General features: G+C 40.9%; 1 protein-coding gene and 1 pseudogene across 1 annotated transcript in view; both read right to left on the reverse strand.

Moving 5' to 3' along the window:
- The window catches only part of LOC111150746 (regulator of G protein signaling 7), a 511,256-nt gene that overhangs the window by 136,004 nt on the left and 353,219 nt on the right, over window positions 1-22,033 (reverse strand). The gene's annotated exons all lie outside the window — the stretch shown is intronic.
- LOC111150616 lies at window positions 6,982-7,362 on the reverse strand (annotated as a pseudogene).

Raw genomic sequence — 22,033 nt, forward strand, 5'->3', positions numbered from 1 at the left:
AAACAAACAAATGTGGCTATTATTTTGTTACTTTCCAACTTAAATCTATTCAAAGGTTCCAACTTCTGCCCATCATCCAGCTGATTCCTTAATGATGTCCTTGGGACAAGTCTCCTCCCTCCTCTACAATGATCACATCCTGCCCAAGCCCTTCCTTTACATTAAGTTCACTCATTCTTGCAGTTAAACTAGATGACCTGGAGCAGGCTGGTTCTCTCCTCTGTGCTTTTTACTCTAGTATTTACTAATCTAGAAAAGCCTCCTTGCTTACCCTCATCAGGTAAAATACTATGCAATTCCCAAGGTCCACTCAAATAGAGCCTTCCCTTATGAAGACTTTCCTAACTCCCCCATGAGTGGGCTTTCCCTCTGAGGAGCTCCCAATGTCTGGTATCTTTTCTTGTGACTAATTGTGTTCTGGTATTAGTCTTTCCTATTATTTCATAAAGATCCTGAAGGATAGGTTCTCTGCTTATACTCCTTTTGTTTCCCTGGCCATACATTTTACACCTGCCGCATGTGGAATGTATCATTTGTACTGAAAATAAAGGGAAAGTGAATTTAACTTTAAAAAATATTTATTTTTGAGTATTTCTTTGATACACTTTTTAAATTTTTTAAAAAAGATTTTATTTATTTATTTGACAGGGAGAGAGAGAGAGATCACAAGCAGGCAGAGAGGCAGGCAGAGAGAGAGAGGGAAGCAGCTCCCTGCTGAGCAGAGAGCCCGATGCGGGACTCGATCCCAGGACCTGAGATCATGACCTGAGCCGAAGGCAGAGGCTTTAACCCCCTGAGCCACCCAGGAGCCCCTATTTCTTTGATATTTATAATAAATGGCCACTTTGCTCTGATAATAGATATGATTAAAGTTTGCATTTCAGAGGCTGATATATTGCTTTTAAAAGACTAAATTAAGAGTCAATGTCTTGATTGAAGCCACACGTCTAATAGTTGCTCTAAGAATAAATAAGAAGAAAATATGTAATTTGTATGAAAGAATTTTAAATTTGTTATTGTGTATCTAAAAATCACAGTGCTTAGAAACCTTGAGAATGTATTAAATTTCAAAAACAACAGAGGACACGCAACTTCAAATATCACTTTCTTTGTTTTTAATTAACACCTAGTGTGAGCACAAAAATTATTTCAACCTACCAGTCCATATTTTACATCCAAGTACATGTTTATATACATTTGGAGTAGAAAATGGCTAAAACTCAATTTATTTATACTTTATTATTTTATTTACTTATTTGAGAGAGAGAGTGAGACTGAGAGAGACCAAGTGGGCAGAGGGAGAGGGATAAGCAGACTCCCCACTGAGCAAGGAACCTAGGACCCTGAGATCATGACCTGAGCTGAAGGCAGACGCTTAACCAACTGAGCCACCCAGGTGCCCCTCAATTTATTTTTCTTCCAGAAATCTTTGACCCCAACTTTTATGTTTTTATTTTTATTTTTTTTAAAGATTTTAATTTATTTATTTGAGAGAGAGAGCATGAGTGGGGCGAGGCAGGCAGAGGCAGAGAGAGAAGCAGACTCCCAGCTGAGCAGGGAGCCCAATGTGGGGCTGGAGGACCTGGAGATCATGACTTGAGATGAAGGCAGATGCTTAACCAAGTGAGCCACCCAGGTGACCTACAATAGAACTTGGTGCATGCCCCATGACCCCAATTTTTAAATATCAAGTAAAAAACTCAAGAGACTAATGGTATTTGAGGTGAGACTCCTGGAACTGGCAAACTTACCCATCCCTCCACCAATGACATACATGGGCCCAGTCCCTTAATTTTGCCCACGGGAAACAATTCTGCATTGCCAACAAATTCTGAATGTGAAAACATTATAAAAGCAACTCAGCTTCAGACTTAACTATGTTAAATATTGCAAATATATTTTATTCACATGGAAAAAAAATGTTAGTAAAAATTTAGTCTAATTGCAAAAATGTCTGACTGGAATGGTCTGTGAAGTGCAGTTATGAATAAAGATATGTTGAATGGTAGAATCCATTTTAATCCTATTAATTCTTTAGCATGTTCAGAATTCGAATTTGAGTATTAAAGTTCGAAGAGACAAAGGCTATGAGTAACAAATGGTTGCCTCCCGAAATTTTTATTTATTTTTTTCCAGAAATTTGTATTTAAATAATAACAGAACTATCTGAAGTTAGTTTTTATTGATTAAAATGGTGGAAGTAGTAAAAATTTGTAAATTAAGGCATATAAATGCAGCCAACTTTAGTAAGAATGGAACAAAGTTACTTAAAAAAAAAATACTTGGGCGCCTGGGTGGCTCAGTGGGTTAAGCCTCTGCCTTCGGCTCAGGTCATGATCTCAGGGTCCTGGGATCGAGGCCCGCGTCGGGCTCTCTGCTCAGCGGGGAGCCTGCTTTCTCCTCTCTCTCTATGCCTGCCTCTCTGCCTACTTGTGATCTCTCTCTCTCTGTTTCAAATAAATAAATAAAATCTTAAAAAAAAAACTTATCACCTTATATTATCACCTTAAGATAACCTTAAGTTATCACCTTAAGTTAACAAGTATGTAATGGCAGGGAAACATATAGTATTAGAGAAATAAAAGCTTCATGGTAATATTTGTTTCCCTTTTTAATCCTCTCTGCGACCTCCTCCTTTCTTCAGATAATACAACAACAGCATCAGTATGTGGGTACCAGGTTGGACGTAGTAATGAACACTATCATTCTGTCTGCCTTATATCAAAAGAATCTATTATAAATCAAGAGCTCATTTTAGCTCTAAGTGGGCTCTTTAGAAATTTACTGTTACTAATGAGATACTACCTCACACCAGTCAGAATGGCTAAAATCAAAGACAAACAAACAAAAAAAAACAAGTGTTGGTGAGTATATGCAAAAAATTGAACTGTCTTGCACTGTGGGTAGGAATGCAAACTGGGGCAGCCACTGTGGAAAACAGTATGGGGTTTCCTCAAAAAGTTAAATACAGAACTACCGTACAATCCAGCAATCACACTATTGGGTGTTTAATCCCCACATAAGAAAACACTAATTTAAATTCATGAACCCATGTTTATAGCAGCATTATTTACAGTAGCCAAGATTTGAAAGCAACCCAAGCGTCCATCAATACAGGAATGCATAAAGAAGAGGTGGTGCGTGTGTGTGGGTGTGTGTGTGTGTGTATAATTCAGCCATGAAAAAGAATGAAATCTTGCCATTACATCAACATGGATGGAACTAGAGGGTATAATGCTAAGTGACATAAGTCCGTCAGGGAAAGACAAATACATTATGATTTCACTTGTATGTGGAATTTAAGAAACAAAACAAATGAGTGATGGAAAAAGAAAATATAGAGAGCCCAGATATGGACCCGCAACTCTATGGTCAAATAATCTTCGACAAAGCAGGAAAACATATCCAGTGGGAAAAAGACAGTCTCTTTAATAAATGGTGCTAGGAAAATTGGACAGCTATATGTAGAAGAATGAAACTCGACCATTCTCTTACACCATACACAAAGATAAACTCAAAGTGGATAAAAGACCTCAATGTGAGACAGGAATCCATCAGAATCCTAGAGGAGAACATAGGCAGTAACCTCTTCGATATCAGCCTCAGCAACTTCTTTCAAGATATGTCTCCAAAGGCAAAGGAAACAAAAGTGAAAATGAACTTTTGGGACTTCATCAAGATCAAAAGCTTCTGCACAGCAAAGGAAACAGTCAACAAAACAAAGAGCAACCCAAGGAATGAAAGAAGATATTTGCAAATGACAGTACAGACAAAAGGTTGATATCCAGGATCTATAAAGAACTTCTCAAACTCAACACACACAAAACAAATAATCATGTCAAAAAATGGGCAGGAGACATGAACAGATACTTCTCCAATGAAGACATACAAATGGCTACCAGACACATGAAAAAATGTTCATCATTACTAGCCATCAGGGATATTAAAATTAAAACCACATTGAGATACCACCTTACACCAGTTAGAATGGCCAAAATTAGCAAGACAGGAAACAACAGTGTTGGAGAGGATGTGGCGAAAGGGGAACCCTCTTACACTGTTGGTGGGAATGCAAGTTGGTGCAGTCACTTTGGAGAACAGTGTGGAGATTCCTCAAGAAATTAAAAATAGAGCTTCCCTATGACCCTGCAATTGCACTACTGGGTATTTACCCCAAAGATACAGATGTCGTGAAAAGAAGGGGCATCTGTACCCAATGTTTGTAGCAGCAATGGCCACGGTCGCCAAACTGTGGAAAGAACTGAGATGCCCTTCAACGGACGAATGGATAAGGAAGATGTGGTCCATATACACGATGGAGTATTATGCCTCCATCAGAAAGGATGAATACCCAACTTTTGTAGCAACATGGACGGGACTGGAAGAGATTATGCTGAGTGAAATAAGTCAAGCAGACAGAGTCAATTATCATATGGTTTCACTTATTTCTGGAGCATAACAAATAACATGGAGGACAAGGGGAGATGGAGAGAAGGGAGTTGAGGGAAATTGGAAGGGGAGGTGAACCATGAGAGACTATGGACTCTGAAAAACAATCTGAGGGTTTTGAAGGGGCGGGGGGTAGGAGGTTGGGGGAGCCAGGTGGTGGGTGTTATGGAGGGCACGGATTGCATGGAGCACTGGGTGTGGTGCATAAACAATGAATTCTGTTACGCTGAAAAGAAATTAAAAAAAAAAAAGAAAATGAAAAAAGAGAGAGAGAGAGAAACCAAGAAACAGACTCTGAACTATCGAGAACATACTGCTGGGGGATGGGTGAAATAGTAATGGGGATTAAAGAGTACAGTCATCAAGAAAGGGGAGCCCTCCTACACTGTTGGTGGGAATGCAAGCTGGTGCAGCCACTCTGGAAAACAGTATAGAGGTTCCTCAAAAGGTTGAAAATAGAGCTACCCTATGTCCCAGCAATCGCACTACTGGGTATTTACGCTAAAGATACAAATGTAGTGATCTGAAGGGGCACGTGCACCAAATGTTTACAGCAGCAATGTCCACAATAGCCAAACTATTGAAAGAGCCTAGATGTCCATCAACAGATGAATAAAGAAGATGTTGTGTGTATACACACACACACACACACACACATATATATCTCCATCAAAAAAAGAAATCTTGCCATCTGGAATGATGTAGATGGAAATAGAGGGTATTATGCCAAACGAAATAAGTCAATCAGAGAAAGACAATTATCATACAATCTCACTGATATGAGGAATTTGAGAAACAAGACAGAGAATCATAGGGGAAGGGAGGGAAAAATAAACAAGATGAAACCAGAGAGGGAGAGAAACCACAGGAGACTCTTAATCTCACGAAACAAACTGAGGGTTGCTGGGGGCTGGGAGGGATGGTGCGGTTGGGTGATGGACATCGGGGAAGGTATGTGCTATGGTGAGTGCTGTGAATTTTGTAAGACTGATGAATGACAGACCCACACCCTTGAAATAAGTAATACGTTACATCCTAATAAATTTTAAAAAAAGAGTACACTCATCATGATGAGCACCAAGTAATGTATCGAATTGTTGAATCACTATATTGTACTCCTGCAACTAATATAACACTGGATGTTTACCTACACTGGAATTAAAATTGAAAATGTGAGATGCACCTTGGTAAATAGTCAGAGGAGTGCCATCTCTTCTACGCAGAAATCATAATTCTATATTAAAGAGTGCAATTTTTTTTTTTTTGCTGTTATTATGCTCATGATTATTTTCACTCACTTTGAATGAAAACTGCTGTTCAAACAATTGAGGTGCGCAAACATAGCAGACACGGACCAGGAATCTGACAAGAGCTGTGCTACCTACTGGCATGTTCTAGCTAACTTTAAATTTAAAGTGTTCCTTGTGATGACAATATGGATAAAGTCATTAGCTCCCTGCGCTCTGTCTTCTGAACCTAAAGCTTTACCAATTCTGCTCTCTCAGAAAGGTTGCCAATGACTTCCTACTCCAAAAGTGCTACAGTTTCCCCTCGCTCTCATTCTTCTCTCTTTAACAAGCCACTGATGAATCTCTCTCCCTGAAACCCTCTGTTTCATGCCCTCCACACTCCATCTACTTCACTGTCTGTCCCACTAGCTCCCAAACTCTTCTTTGCCATCATCCTCCCAAACTCTACGGTGAAGAATTCTCCTGAAATCTGTCTTTGCTATGGCTCCTACTTGCCTTTACTCTTTCTATATGCTTTCTTCTTTGGAAAGCTCATCTAATTTCAAAGCTTTAATTTCCAAATGTATAGCTCATTCACTAGTTTACTCAGCACCTGGGGAAAAGTACCAAAGACAGGTACCAGCCCTTTCCTTAAGAAGAGTGAAGTCCATTTAATAGGCAAAATAGGCAAATCAATGGGCACTCAACCACACCATGTAATAAGAATTTCAATGAGGTATACGTGCAGTGTTCTGGAAACACATTACAAAGACATCCAATCCAATCCTGGGAGGCCAGGAAAGTCTTCTGAAAGAGTTGACCTATAACTTAAATCCTAAATAAAAGACAGGAGCTATGAAGCAAAGAGGAGGCTGCAAGCAAAGAAAACAGCGCATGGAAATGCTTGGGATCAAGAGGATAGTGTCATTTAACAAACCGCCAGCAATCCGGTGGCTGCGAGGCACACTGTGGGGCGGGAAGAGCTGAGTTGAGCAGACTCAACGGTGAACACAGCTACATGGAAACGAGTTTCACACTCAAGCTAAATAGTTTGGACTTTATCCTATGGGCAATGGGGGATCTATTAGAGTTATGAAATCTCCAAAGAGACGTGCTCAGATGCAGTTGTAGAAAGGTCATTTTAGACACAGTGAAATGAATGTATGGGTGTGGGAGAAAGAAGTCTATGAGTTAGATGATTGTGGTTGTTCCCAGGGACATGAGACTGTGGTTGGAATAAGGTACAGGGATCTTTTTTTTTTTTCTCATTGAGGCATTTTACTTGCACAAATGTATTGTATCCCTAGGAAAAGAATCCTAGGATTTTCCCTCCAGTGTGCTTTTGTCTTTGCTTCTTAATGCTCCATGATGCCAGGTAAGGTTGTTAGTCCAACGAACCCAAACTAGCAAGATCGGACCAGACTGCTCTGCCATTTTTCTAGATCTTTGAGTTGTACCTCAAATCTGGGGCTGATCGCTCCGCACATGTTTAATCTGCCGGTGAGGTTCACAACAACCTTCGTGGATTTCAAATTCACTGAGGTAGCTGACCACGCTTCATCATCACAGTTAGAAACTGCACGATGACCTTGGAGCATAGGCTAGTAAGAACCTGGCATTGGCCTCTCTTTTTGGCATTGTCCCTGATCTTGAGAGCATCTGCCAGGACATTCATGTGCACCATCATGGCACCAGGGTAAGAGGGCAGAGAGAGCAGTGGAGGGATATTGAGGAGGAAGAGTCTATACAGATTTGGGGATAAACTGAAGAGGTCAATTTTTGATTTGTTGAATAAATAAAATGCCTGTTAAGAATGCAAGTGAAAAATCTCGACAAGATAGTTGGATCTATAGAGCAGGAACACAGAAGGAATTGTAGATGTGCATTCACAGCAGTAGTGAGTAAAATAAAGAAGCACATGGCCTGAAGGGAGCCAATAAATGAGAAAGACCATGATTGGGTCTCAAAAACCCTGAGCATGAAGAGGGAAGTAGAGAACTCTATCAAGAATACGAAGTTGGAAGGTGAGAAAGTTTTAGTGCAAACCAGAGGATGAAGTAATAGAAGATAAGAACTAGTGAAAAATGCTACAGGAAGGAGGTCAGATTAAGGGCTGAGAAATGATCACTGAATTTAGCAACAAAAAGAGTATCACCAGCTATACTGAATAAAGTTTCAGATTACAAGTGGAGGACATAAGCAAGATTCCAGTGAATTGAGAGGAATTAAAGAGAGAGTGATTAGAGACCGAAAGCACAATGCAGTTTGTAAAACTAAGAGAGAGTAGAATGCCTAGGATGGACACTTATCAATACAGGAGTGTTTTGTGATGGAAGAAGGGGGTGGTCAGGATAGACAAGAGAACAGGAAGGATGGGACAAGAACCCTGAGGTGGTATGAGAGGTCGGGATAATAAGCACAAGCCTAAACCCAAACGGGAAAGGAGGCGAGAATGTGGAGTGTAGACACCGGCATGTTTTTTGTGAGGCACAAAGAGTCAGAAAGCTGGCAGATTTCCTCTCTGATTTATATTTTCTCTAAGAAGTTACAGTCTCCTGAGGATGCTGCTAAGGATGACAGAGAATGACTCACTCCCACTGAGTAGGAGCTATGAGTAGGAAAACACGACTGCCAGGAGACCTGAAGGCCTGAGTGGAGTTGGAAACTGTGGCAGTAATCTACAGCATTGAGTAACTTTTCCAGAACATGTGCACAGTGTCAGGTAGAGACAGGAACACATTGAGATTGACCGGTGATTAGACCCTGTCAGTGGAGTAGCGGAAGGACAAACTTTGAAAAAACTGGAGCATCTGTGAGTTGAAGTGGCGGACTGTTTTGCTGTCAGTATAATGATCCCTCAGATGTCTGTCTTGCCTGTGCAAGGGGCAGTACGGGTGTACTGATCATGGCGGCACCTCCAAGGTAGGGGCAAGCACATTTCGTGTGTACGTAATGATTAAATGGATCCTATTAAACGATCCTATCCACAAGCCTGCTGCCTCTGGTTACTGTTTTTAGGTTTTTGTGTTTTTTTTAAGATTTTATTTATTTATTTGACAGAGGGAAAGACATCACAAGTAGGCAGAGAGGCAGGCACAGAGATAGGAAGGGAGGCAGGCTCCCCGCTGAGCAGAGAGCCCAATGCAGGACTCGATCCCAGGACCCTGAAATCATGACCCAAGCCGAAGGCAGCAGCTTAACCCACTGAGCCACCCAGGTGCCCCTCTGGTTACTGTTTTATTAGAGCATCACATCCCAGGGAGAGGCCTGGGCTTCCATGGTCCTCATTACTCACAGAATACAGGATTCCACAGAGGTCTTGTGTAAAATGATGGGAAATTTTTGCATCGTGTGTATGGTATAATCTAAGACATCACTACACTTCACCCCATTCTTTGTGTTTCAACGGTCTGCATCCCTATCAATTTGTATCAATTTGGTTGTACCTTTTCCTGTGAGATGGTGTGCCTAAAATGGGTTGTTTGCTCAAATGTCTCCATTACTAGTTACAGAGGTATTCCCAACCACATAGCCTTATTTAACTTTTAATTAATTATTTTTTTAATTCACCTATAATGTATTACTTGCCTCAGGGGTACAGGTCTGTGAATCATCAGTCTTACACAATACACAGCACTCACCATAGCAATACCCTCCCCGATGTCCACCACCAGCCACCTTATTCCTATCCCTCTCACCCCAGCAACCCTCAGTTTGTTTCCTGAGATTAAGAGTGTCTTATGGTTTGATTCCTTCCCCGGTCCCATCTTGTTTCATTTTTTCCTTCCCTACCCACCACAACCCCCAGTCCTACCTCTCAAATTCCTCATATCAGTGAGATCATATGATAATTGTCTTTATCTGACTGACTTATTTTGCTTAGCATAATACCCTCTAGTTCCATCCACATTGTTGGAAATGGCAAGATTTCATTTCTTTTGGTGGCTACATAGTATTCCATTTATATATATACGTGTGTGTGTGTGTGTGTGTGTATTCCATTTTATATATATATATACATATATATATATATATCCTATATATATATTCCATTTTATATCTGTCTATATTCACACACACACACACACACACACACACACACACATATATATATATCACATCTTCTTTATCCATTCATCTGTGGATGGACATCTAGGCTCTTTCCATAGTTTGGCTGTTGTGGACATTGCTGTTAATGGTGGCCCCTGCAAGCTCTATCCCCAGGATTTGCTTCAGTGAAGGAATAGGTAATATGCGTGAACTTTGAACAAAATCTGCAGGCAGGTGGTGGACCATGGGCATAGGCAGGAGAAGGAGCTGCATGAGTTCCTCCTTCCCAGCAATGCCAAGGAGGAGGGGGCCCCCAGCTGCCAGACACTCATATTCAACTCTTTGCTCTAATTTCTTTGTAAAGGCTGGGATCGAACAGTTGGGGTGTGGTTAAAGGTAAGGTAAGGCACGGGATGAAAAAGTCTTTTACACTGTCGATAATTTCTTTCTATTTATGGTGTTGCATCAGTGACCAAAAGCTTACCAGGCTACCATTGCCCATATGTTAGTAAGTTAGGGCTTTTATCAGATTTGGGGACCCACTGGGGAGCTGGAAAACATTAATAAAATTTAGGGTTCACATTTATACAAAGGCAAGGCAATAGAAATGTACCTATTTGTAGAGGGACAAGACATTATCCTTCCTTGATGACTGATCATTGCTTACCAGATTGAGCAGACAGATCTCAGAAGAGCTATTCAGGGCTTCACACACCCAACCACCCAACACCTTCATCTTATCTTCTGCTATTGGCCAACACAGATGTGTCCTGCCAGAAAAGCTGACCTACTTTCTCTCCCTACACTATAGGGAAAGAAATGTTGACAACAGCTACTTTTCTAAGCTAGAAGCAAGAGGTCCAACCTTGAATCACGTTAGAAAAGATAGGATATCTGCAGGGATCCGGATGCTTTCCAATGGCTTTTCATTTATTGAAAAATTCTCAGGGGAAAAAAAAAAATCAAGCATAACCTAAAGCACTTATTTCACATAATAGAAATCATTCCAGTCTACAGATAAATGTTCAAATGATAAGTTTGTCTTTTTGTGATTTTTATGAGGCTCTATTATCCTTGCTATGCCTTTGTTTGGGTTTTTCATTGTGCTATAATATTTCAACCAATAAATCATGTTTTGTTTCTAATAGGAGCAACTATTTGCTCATAAAACGCATTTTTCCGCACGGGATAAGAGCAATCTCCTTAGGCTGTTTCAGAACCTTAGAGCAGCGGTGGGACAACATCTATCCTTGACTTTAGAGAAAAATAGATTACTTGAAAACTATGGATTGATAACCCTGGGAAGTTTCACTTTCTACTCTATAACTAACAGCTTGTCACAGAGGGTCAAGGGAACCTACGGCTTCTCTCTTCGAGGTAAACCTCCAACTAGAGCGTGAACCATGAACATCGAGATATGAAAGATAAAAGATAAAGACAGCTTATTTAATATATTACTATTCTCTTCGTTAAACATATTCAATTCAATGATATTTAAATGCCCAATATGTGCCAGGCAGACTATCAATGCCAGAGACAGGGCAAAGACAAAACGAAGACCTTGTACTCACAAAGCTCACATTCTAGTGAATGTGTGCCCCAGACCTCGTAAGATGTCCTGAAGTCAGATCATCATGTGGCAATGGAGGGACAGTTCCTGCCTCTGTCCGCGGGGCTGGTGTGATGTCAACACGTCCTTGAAATAGGTCAATCCTCAAACATATCCTTAGAAGAGGTCAGTCCTCAGATGCCGTGGGAAGAGGTCAACCCTGGGGTCAGACATGAGAATTCAGAAACTGTGGCCAACAATGGGATGAAGGAAAACGGTACCCTAGGAATCAATTAAGCCCAGACTCTGGGCCTGAATATGCCTGTAAGATTTTCAGTGTTGGGGATGTTGGCCACTGTCCCCAGATGTCAGGAGGGCAACAGAAAAGAGTTTCTAAAGGACGTACAGACAGATCTGGACTGAGAAAGAGTAACAGTTACTCTCTGTGATGTATTTTCCTTCTACTAACTGTGAAGCTCAAAAACACCTTGTGAGAAATTAGTCTGGGAGATGGAAGTGGAAGTCCATGAAGAGGTAAAGGCTTCCTAGCACCCAGGTGGGAGTGGTGTCCTTGGTCGGGATCAGAGTGAAGGTATCAGAGAGTCATTGTTCTGGAACACAGCAATCTCTAAAGGGCAAAGGAGGCTCTGGCAAGGACGTGGGGGAAGGAACATGAGATCCTGGTTCATGAGAGGCCCAGGAAAATGATCCGATATGGGGGGTGGTGGAAGACACTGAGCGGGACTAGCTCCGATAACAAAGTCAAGAGAGCTCACTCCTTCAAAGAAGCCTGGAAAGGTATGCTAGAATTTGAGCTGTGGCTATCTGAGTGCTTTTTAAGAATGCTTTTTATTCTCCTCCTTATGTTTCCCAGATTAGCTACAGTGGGTTTATAATGGTCTTTTTTTAATAATTCAAAATGGTTTTAAGAAAAGCGGGTTCATTATAAGGTACTACAGGTGACATCTGACATCTACCCCCATGAAAAAAGTCTGTTGAACAACATGCTAAGCAGGTCTTAGGGGGCCCCTGAGGAGATAACAAAGGGAAACACGGCAGACCGCTGAGTGAAGGCTGAGGCTTCCGCGGGGAAGCTCTCGGAAGGAAAGTAAACAAGTGTGTGTCCATCATTGCTCACAGAGAGGCCCACAACTACCCAGACCGCAGACGTTTTCATGCATGAACCCCAGCGGAGGAAAAAAATCAAAGTGTCCCCAGCAGAGGAAAAAAAAAATCAAAATGTCACGGTTGCTGAAACAGCCAAGTCACCCTCAAGAGTCTGAAAATCTGTCCCTCCTGCTTTCCGAGGCTCTTCCATAGGATCAAAGCGCTGGTGAGGTCTGGCGGATCCCCTCCGAAAACACTGGATTAAGTTAAAAGAGCAGTTATTTCTAGAAAAACAAAATCACAGCCCCTGTGCGTGCCTTCCATGAAATGGAGTTAATCAGAATTCCACGCGGTACACACGAGGCACACCGGTGGGTCTCGATGCCCAGGTCTTCGCGACCACAGCGGAAGGGAGCGATTCTGGATAGTTCCAGAGATACCAATCACTGGAATTGTAACAGAATTTCAAAATTTAAAACGCATTTTAGTTTTATTAGACACAGAGCATCTCTTGCTTACAGGGGGATTTTCAAAATATAAAAATCACATTATATGTTAACATTGAGTCTCTTAGACCCCATTATTTTAAAAAGTTTATTTTTTTTTTTAATTTACCGTGAGAGCAGTAATCTTTATGAATGGTTTTGCAACCAAATGATAGTGCAGAGACAGGCGCGCTCACACCTTGGTAAGATCACATTCCGGTCGCAAAGCTTCTGCGGGCTCCGCTCTCATGCTGCGAACATTTCCTGCCATGCTGAGATGTCACAATTGGAAAAACTTAATCAAAAGGACAAATAGCCTTGCTCTCAGCTCAAATACGGAGGGGAAAATCCTAACTCATTCTTCAGCTGGGAAATAAAAAAATACTGTTATCTTAATAAAAGATAAAAGGGCCTGACTTTTCAAATAGCTCACAGCCACCCATGGCTCCCTCTGGATAACGGATATAATCACCCACATTTCCCTGTCCCTTTCTGAGGGGCCAGCCAAATCCTGATGAACTGACTTATTTCCAGTGATGTCCTAAGCTCCAGGCCTTCCTAGCTTTACCAAATCCTTTCTACCTTTCTTTTCTTCTTTATACTTTCTTTCTTTACTTCCTTTCTTTCTTCTATGCAAAACTCCTACTTTTAAAAAAATGTGTGTGCTATATTTCTTGTGCAAAACAAAAAAATTCAAGTTGGCTTATAAAAGGAACATGTGTAGATGAAAAGGCTAATAACACAGACAGCAAAGATCTAAAAAGAAGAAAACAACAGAGATGTCAACCAGCTGCTAGAAGAATTAGACCAATGGGCAATTGAGCTTTTCCATTTGGTTTTTACTTTTTTTTTCCTAGTGCATAGGATAGAAATATCAATCTCTGCTGAGACACGAAATGTGCCTAAGCGAATTTAAACAACTATTCAAAAGTGCACTGAAGAGCTACCTTAGGACCCAGCAATCTCACTACTGGGTATCTACCCCAAAAATACAAAAGTACAGATCCAAAGGGGCATGTGCACCCGAATGTTTATAGCAGTAATGTCCACAATAGCCAAACTATGGAAGGAACCTAGATGTCCAGCAACAAATGAATGGATAAAGAAGATGTGGTGTATATATACAATGAATACTATGCAGTCATCAAAAAACTGAAATTTTGCCATTTGCAACAACATGGATGAAACTACAGGGTGTTATGCTAAGCAAAATAAGTCACTCAGAGAAAGACAATTATCATATGATCTCGCTGATATGAGGAATTCGAGAGGCAGGGCAGGGGGTCGTGTGAGGAAGGGAGGGAAAAATGAAACAAGATGGGACCAGGGAGGGAGACAAATCATAAGAGACTCTTAATCTCAGGAAACAAACTGAGGGTTGCTGGAGGGGGGGAGGTGAAGGATGGGGTGTCTGAGTGATGGGCATTGAGGAGGTTATGTGCTATGGTGAGTGCTGTGAATTGTGTAAGCCTGATGGTTCACCTGTACCCCTGAAGCAAATAATACATTATATGTTAATAAAAAAAAAAGTACATTGAAGTCTGGCATCATTTTACTTGTTCAACTTTTACAAGCAAAAAGACAGCAATTCTAATTATATTCCCAGCTGTTTTCAGCACTTTCCTTAATTGTTGGCAACTCTAATAAGTGGCATATAAAAAAAAAATCTGCCAATCAGGTAAAAATGGGAAAGATGATAAAACTCTGGAGCTGGCATTTATAGGTGCACGTGCGAGCCAGTACAAACTCAAAGAGGGAAGTGGCAGAGAGAGACGGCAGCTAGCGCATCTCTAATGAGCACGTGTGCTGGCATCATGTCTGACATACATCAGGGCTGAATCCTGGCTCTACCTCTCAGCTCTGCTCTAAGCCTTAGGGACCTCAGCTGTAAAGTGAAATTGATACTTCTCTGGATGTGAACCTGTTACTGTTTTGAAATCAATGTATCTGGATTAGAATACTGGTTCCTTCCTGGTAGCTTCATGGTCTGAGACTTAGTTTTCTGATAGGTCACCTGCTTCATGGAGTTTCTTTCCCTTTCTTCTTTAAGACGAAATAACACATATCAAGCTCTCAACATGGTGTTGGCTCACTGTTGGGATTCAGTACGCGTGAGCTCTCTCGTCTCCTTCAGATGAAAAGTGAACATCCAGCATGGCACCCGGAGGGAACCAATGAACTAACGGTCATGTGTTATAGGTCTTTTTCATTGTTATTTGCAATAAAGTCATGGAAGAGAAAATATGAAGGCGACCAGAAGCCCAAGCAGAAGAGGCTTCCATTAGCAGGAAATGGCCTGTTGGTGGCTAAACCATAGCAGACATACCGGGAATAATGACTGCTATTCTGGTAAGGAAAACTCGTATTTGTGGACTTTATGAAGACTCCTCAGCGTATTCTGGGCTTTGAGGTTTAACTGTGTAGTGCAACTGTAGAGTTACATCAGCCCCATGATACGAGCAGTCTCAGGTTCCATTACGAAGTAGAGTATTTAAATGCAAATGTGGAACATACATACATCGACACATAAATGGATAAAGGGGGATGGTTGATAATAAGCTAAATGAGACAGTTGGTCTCAACGGCTGGGTGTGACTGGGCGTTAGTCATTGGCACTGATTCCTCTGACTGAGAGACACGGAGCAAACACCTGCAGACGCCCTCACTTTCCGCCTCAGTGCAGTACTCTCAAGGGTCAGTGGTCACCACGGGAGACGCTCCTGATGATGTTAAATGTACAAGCTACCATAATTTTTAAAAGGTGGAAGCTAATGGAATATATGCAGAAAGAAATTACTGCTCAGCTAATAACACACTGAAATGAATACATAAAAAACCCTGTAGCTTCTGCTCATCCCACGTGAAAATAATTAGAGCAGCCTAGCATACTCCTCATGTTCATAACTATGAAGCTTTGGCTGCAGTAGCAGAGACATGGGTTGGGAGCAGGTGTCCAAGGATAGGAGGAATTTATTCATGTTTTCTTGAAGCATTATTTATAACAGAAAGTGCACATTTGAAAAGATGTATGCTTAGGTAATATCCATTATCTTGAGCTAGATCAAAAGGACCCATCTTGTGAGAGGTGTGTGTGACGGCTCTGACCCATGATTTCTTGCATGTCATCACCACAGTGTTAAACAATGTCTTAGAAATCCAGAAGGCTTTCCTGTAACGCATGGTTCACGAGCATCCGAACAATAAATACCAAAGGAGTTGCTTTATTTCTTTCACAGCGAATGGACAGTGGAATGCAGAATGGACAGTAAAATGGGTATTTTTATAAGCTTTTTTTTTTTTAACACAAGAGTCTCAATTAATTGGAAGAGTGTTTTAAATATTTCTGTCCTCCTGCCAGCCAAGCAAGATTGTTGTCTGAACAATATGAAGAGCATATAGAAAAGATGCCTTTTTATTTTGACTGTAATAGACACGCATTGGAATACGTAGACAATAGCTCTAACAAAGGGTATGCCCAGGATGCAGTAGTTACCTACAACACCAAATCTATGAAAATCAATTACTTCTGTCCAAAAGACACAATATAAAGGACCATGCAGTTGGGTGGATCCATGCGCCTCTCATGGTTGCCAACCACTTAAGGAAAAGCAGAATCTCAGCCTGAAATAATTGTGCCAAAGGAGAAGACACACAGGCTATAGATTGGGAGACCAAGGTTCTATTTCATTGCACAGGTTTTTGCGTGATTTTGGATATTCGTGTTTTTCTCAGCTGACTTTCCAGTTGTGAAATGCGTATGTCTGCATGACTACTTCAAGATTTATTGGAGTAATCAAATAAGATAATCTATTTAAAATGATTTGGAATAGCATGAAATACTTTGCAGGTACAAACCATTATCAAGGATAATGGACACATTGTACACTTTCTCAATTCTGATACATCCTCACGTTCCTTGGGCTAATTCCTCTGGCAAGCCAACCAAAACCATGGGCTACGAAGGCTATTTGTAACAGAGTTTTATTATATTCACAAACAGAATTTTGATCATTTTCTCTAGAGGACTTGTGGAGGGTTGGGAGGTAGATGACAGACTCTAAGGGTAAACATAATGAGTTGATTTAATTAATTCAGGGACAATTAAGATATTCCATCCAGTTAAATGATATGTAAGCAAAACATCTGGTGGTTTTGTCTGAATCTCAATTTTCCAGATATTTTTATAGTAGATAATACTTCAAGAGGAAGAAATTTTGCAACTATGGAGCATTAAGCTTTTATTCTGGATAAATCCATATTTATTCTTAATCTTATTCTTCTATCTGCATTTTAAATCATTTCTTTCATGGGTATGGTTTAGATAAACTTCCTTCTCTTGACGCTTCCCCAACTATTTAGAAGAACACACACTGAATCATCTTAATATCACTTTAATGGAGTCTCATTAGTAAAAATCGAGGGAGTGTTGAGAACTGACTGATCTTGGTACTTTAGTCAATGACTAGAGAAGATGTGTGTCCTTTGCCATTACGTTGTTTGGATTTGACTAAAGCACTAAGACCAACATGTGAAATAAATGATAAAATTAGGCAACAAATTGAGTAGTAGCAAATGTAAATAATTCATGGTAAAGAAAAGCGATCGGGAGCTGAGTTATGGAGAGAAGTCCTCACAGAAGGGTTTGCATTTGAAGGCTCGTATAAAAATTGCATGCATTTTAAAGAATTCAGTTTAGCTAACTGTGCTTGTAAATGCTCAGAGTTTTAAAAGAATCTGGCCTATTTAAAAATAAAATCACGATTTGGGCACACTTGAATGCTGACTCATTTAAGCTTCACAAGACATTGTATTAAAAATATTTTGCTGATGAAGAAAAAAAGAGAGAGAGAGAGAAGTTAGCTGAGCTGCGCAATCTCCACAGCCAGAAAGTGCCTGACTCAAGATGCGAGCTCGAGTATGTCTGCGAAGCCCACGACTCAACGTCAATGCCAGGAAGCCTCTCCACGAACACGAGGATCTCAAGGAGAGTGAGTGAACAGAGAGAAAGAGAAGGGCGAGGCGAGCAGGGTACTACTCAGAGAACACAGAGATATTCATGTTCTTCAACCATCCAGGAGTCACAGTGGGGCTCATTTCAAATCCTGGCACTCACCAGACTGAGGACCTCAAGGAGCTCCCTACCTCGGTCAGCAGTACTTCTAGAGCTTGGCAAGGGTAACTCTCCCAGGGAGAGGCAGCAGGCATCACAGATGAGCAGGGCGATGTCAAGAAGTTACTCATGTCCGTCAGGCATTTGGTAAAGGGGTGCCAACCTTCACCGAAGCTTTGTCTTTTGATAAACCGTCTCAAAGTATTGTCCATAATTAATGACATGATATTAGACACAAAGCATATTAACTAATAAAAGATGACTAGGTCCTAAATTTTGCCAATGCAAGCCAAAAGCTAACAGTCCATACCACAGAAAGGCAGATCTGAAAGACGGAAGAAATATAGATGTGGAAGATTTTTACAGTCATCGCCCAAATTTGTTCACATACCTCTCTGCTCCTATACTCTTGGACAGCCCTTCCCTACAGTGGCTCTGAACTTGGCCCCGGAACTTGCCTTGGCAGAGTAGAAGTTTGTGTTGTGCTTGGAACTCTGAAAACTACTCTAGTAAGAATCCATTCCCAGCAGTCTGAAGGATGACAGACTGAGATGCACTAACTGACAACACACCAAGCACCAAATATCCCCCCAAATCCTAGATCGTCCAACCCAACCACCTGGCTACAATCCAGAAGAAAGCCCAGCAGAAATTAACAAAGCAAACTCCCAGATTATGAGCTAAATAAAACAGCTGTTTATTTTAAGCCACCAAGTTTACACAGCAAAAGCTAATTGATATGGCAGAATACCATTTCAGGCAAGGAGAAAAAACACGCAAAAGGTATTACATCCTTGTTTCCCACACAGAGACCTGGTAATCCAGAAGGATCATGCTGCAAAGACTATGTGGTATATGTCCAGGCAGAAAGAGCTTGGGCTTCCTGAAAGAATTTCATGCCTCAGAATGCTGGGAGCGCAGCAGAATATTCTTACGTAACTAAGAGTAAGATAGAAAAACACCATAGGTCCTTGGGAAGCACAGCACACGTTCCCACTGTGAGGAAGAATCACTTGTTGGGTGCCCAGACTGACCTTGGTGGAAGCAAAGATTGTAAACAGACAGGAAGAGGCCCTGTCAATGGGAACAAAAAAACACAGAACCAGTGGAGTGGACCAACTGAAGACATGGTGGTAGACATCATGCTTCCAATGTGGACAGAGATGCACCAAGGGCTAAATTCTTCCTCTCGCTCCCCTGCCCCATCCAACAGTTGATGTACATCAATTTTCCTCTCTATGATGTAAAAGTACTACTTTATTTCATCAGCTAGGCTCTAACTCTGACACTAATGCAATTTATTCTGTGCTTTGTATTTTCATACATATTCTATGTTCTCAGTAATAGAGTTGAAAGGTATTAAAAAATTAACTCTTTGCACTACAACAACATAAGCAAAGTTTTTAACAATTAAATAATCATCAACAGCAACCAATCACACACAAAAAAACCAGAAACCTGCATTCAGCATTAAAAATTAGGGAAGGGGTGGTGCCTGGTAGTTCAGTGGGTTAAGCCTCTGCCTTCAGCTCGGGTCATGATCTCAGGGTCCTGGGATCGAGCCCTGCATCGGGCTCTCTGCTCAGAGGGAGGCTGCTTCCCCCTCTCTGCCTGCCTCTTTGCCTACATGTGATCTCTCATTCTGTCAAATAAATAAATAAAATCTTTAAAAAAAATTTAGGGAAGGATGCCAAAACACATGCCCCCAAAGGCTAACATTATACTATCTTTTGGACCAGATTGCAAAACCGTCCTAGGAAAGCACCACAGTACTAGGTTGAGAAGACTTTGGAAGATGACTGCGGTGGGAAGGTCAGAACACAGAAGAGAAGGAAGCACACAACTTTGGAGGCTGTTCATTGGAGGCAGCGAACAGCAGAGTCTCTCCACCACGTGCCGTGCACACTACACGGAGGTCTGGCGTGCCCCCAGCGTGCAGGCAGCTGGAAACTGACAAAACAGACTGCAGGGTGAGAGTGTGGCACATGGAAAGGGCCCATCACCGTCAGAGACTGTAAGGCACCATGAAGAGGTCCTGGGGCTGGGGTCACTCCCCGCTCCTCTCCTTCTCACTATGCTCTGTCTAACCAAGAACTAGAGCTAACCTGCTAATGCAAACTAGTACCACCAGCCCTGCAGCTCCTGCTGCGAAGAAGGGGAACTACGGCACTGAGTCATCTAAGACAACCCAACCACCCTGCCAACAGGCAAACATCTGTCCTGTGAGGAGTTCTTTATGTTTGAGGAGAAGAGGTGGGAAAACAATTTGTAAAACAAACCCACGGACATTTCTAAGACATAAAATGGCATGAAGCAAACATAACGACAGTCTCTTCCACGTGCAATTAAAACAGTGAAAGTGAATGACACTGATGTAATGAAAGAAGGGATGAGAGATGATTCACGGGACAACAGGCTGTGACGAGAAGGGGCATGCCAAAGGGCAGGTGGAAATACAGAACCAGAGAGAATGAAGAAAACTTGAAATGCAAAAGAATTACTCTCCATGACCAGCAATAAAGAGCTGACTGGCCAGTGGAGGAAAAAAAAAATGAATGCTATAATGTGCAAAGTGGACAAGTTTACCCAGAGGGAGAAGGCAGGAAAAGCGCTAAGACAAGCACAAAAAAGAAGAAAGTGATGAATTATATAGCTGTAAGACGGAATAAAACATCCTAGTAAGTGCTGTTTCAGTAAACGCTGTTTCAAACGAATAAACCAGAATAAATAAACAGGAGAGTGATTAGACATAATAACAAAAACTAATATAAGACCAACTATACTTGTTAATGTTTTTGAGCAATTATTGTATAATAAGTATAGTAATAAATACTTGATTACCTTTTTTTTAGCAGTAGCTGCTTTATACACATTAATTTTTTAATTTTCAGGAAAGCACTAAGTAGTGGGCATCATTATGATATGCATGTTAGATATGAAGAAATGAAATCAAAGTAATAGAATAAGAAAAATTTTTTTCAACTTAAGTAAACAGATAATACTAACCAACCAACCAACAAACCCCTAGCAATTGTGTACTTAGTTTTGAATTTCAAAGATAGGGAAGACATCACAGAAATCTAGGCAAGGGAAAAAACACACACATGCGCATATATATATATATATATATATATATGAAAATTATATATATATATAAATTTTATATATATATGAAAATTAGTTTTCAGATTTTGCCATAGTGAATGCATGAAAGCAATGAATTAATATCCACAGCGTTTTAAAGAAAAAAGTTTATCTCACCTACATTATATCTAGTTAAGCTGTCAACACACACACAGGCAACAGAAGTTAATGTCAGATACACAGGGGCTCGGGAATTGAACAAATACATCCAATCCCGAGAAACTGCTGGAAGAAGTATTCAGCCTCACGATAAATTAGTTAAAAATACTAACAAAAATAATATTTGGTAAAGTAGTGCCATAGAAAACTAGCATACATAAATCAATAATATTCATATGTACAAATAACCAGTTAGTAGATATAAGTAAAGAAAAGAACCTACATATAATAGTAACACAAAGTAAAATAACTAGGAACATGCTTAATAGGAAACATGCAAAACCTATATGCAGAAACTTTAAAACACTCCTGAAAGAAACCACAAAGCAACCTTGAACAAATGAAAAGACACAGGATATTCTCGGATAGAAGACAGACATCTGTAACTGGTCTGGGAAGACAGCAAGAGCAGGTTTAAGAGGGGACAAATCAGGGTCCTATTTTGGTGATGCTCAGACTGGCCCCCGAGAGAGGCCACATATGCACCAGATAGATTAGCACGGAACACCAGGAGAGCTCAGCATGAAAGCTACGAATTCGCCAAGTCCCCCACATATGCCACTGAGCACCAGTGTGTATATGGAGAAAAGTACCTAGGACAGAAACTTGGACATTCCAACATTGATCGATTAGCTAGGAGCAGAGACCTGGCGCAGAAGACCACATGGGTCTTGACAAGGAACACAAGCCATGAGTGTGACACCCTAGAAGCCAAAGATAAGTCAATCAGGGAGCGAATTTCTTCCCGTGT

The sequence above is a fragment of the Enhydra lutris genome, unplaced genomic scaffold (genome assembly GCF_002288905.1).
Source record: "Enhydra lutris kenyoni isolate GAN:26980312 unplaced genomic scaffold, ASM228890v2 scaffoldscaffold24, whole genome shotgun sequence".
In the NCBI taxonomy this organism is placed as follows: Eukaryota; Metazoa; Chordata; class Mammalia; order Carnivora; family Mustelidae; genus Enhydra; species Enhydra lutris.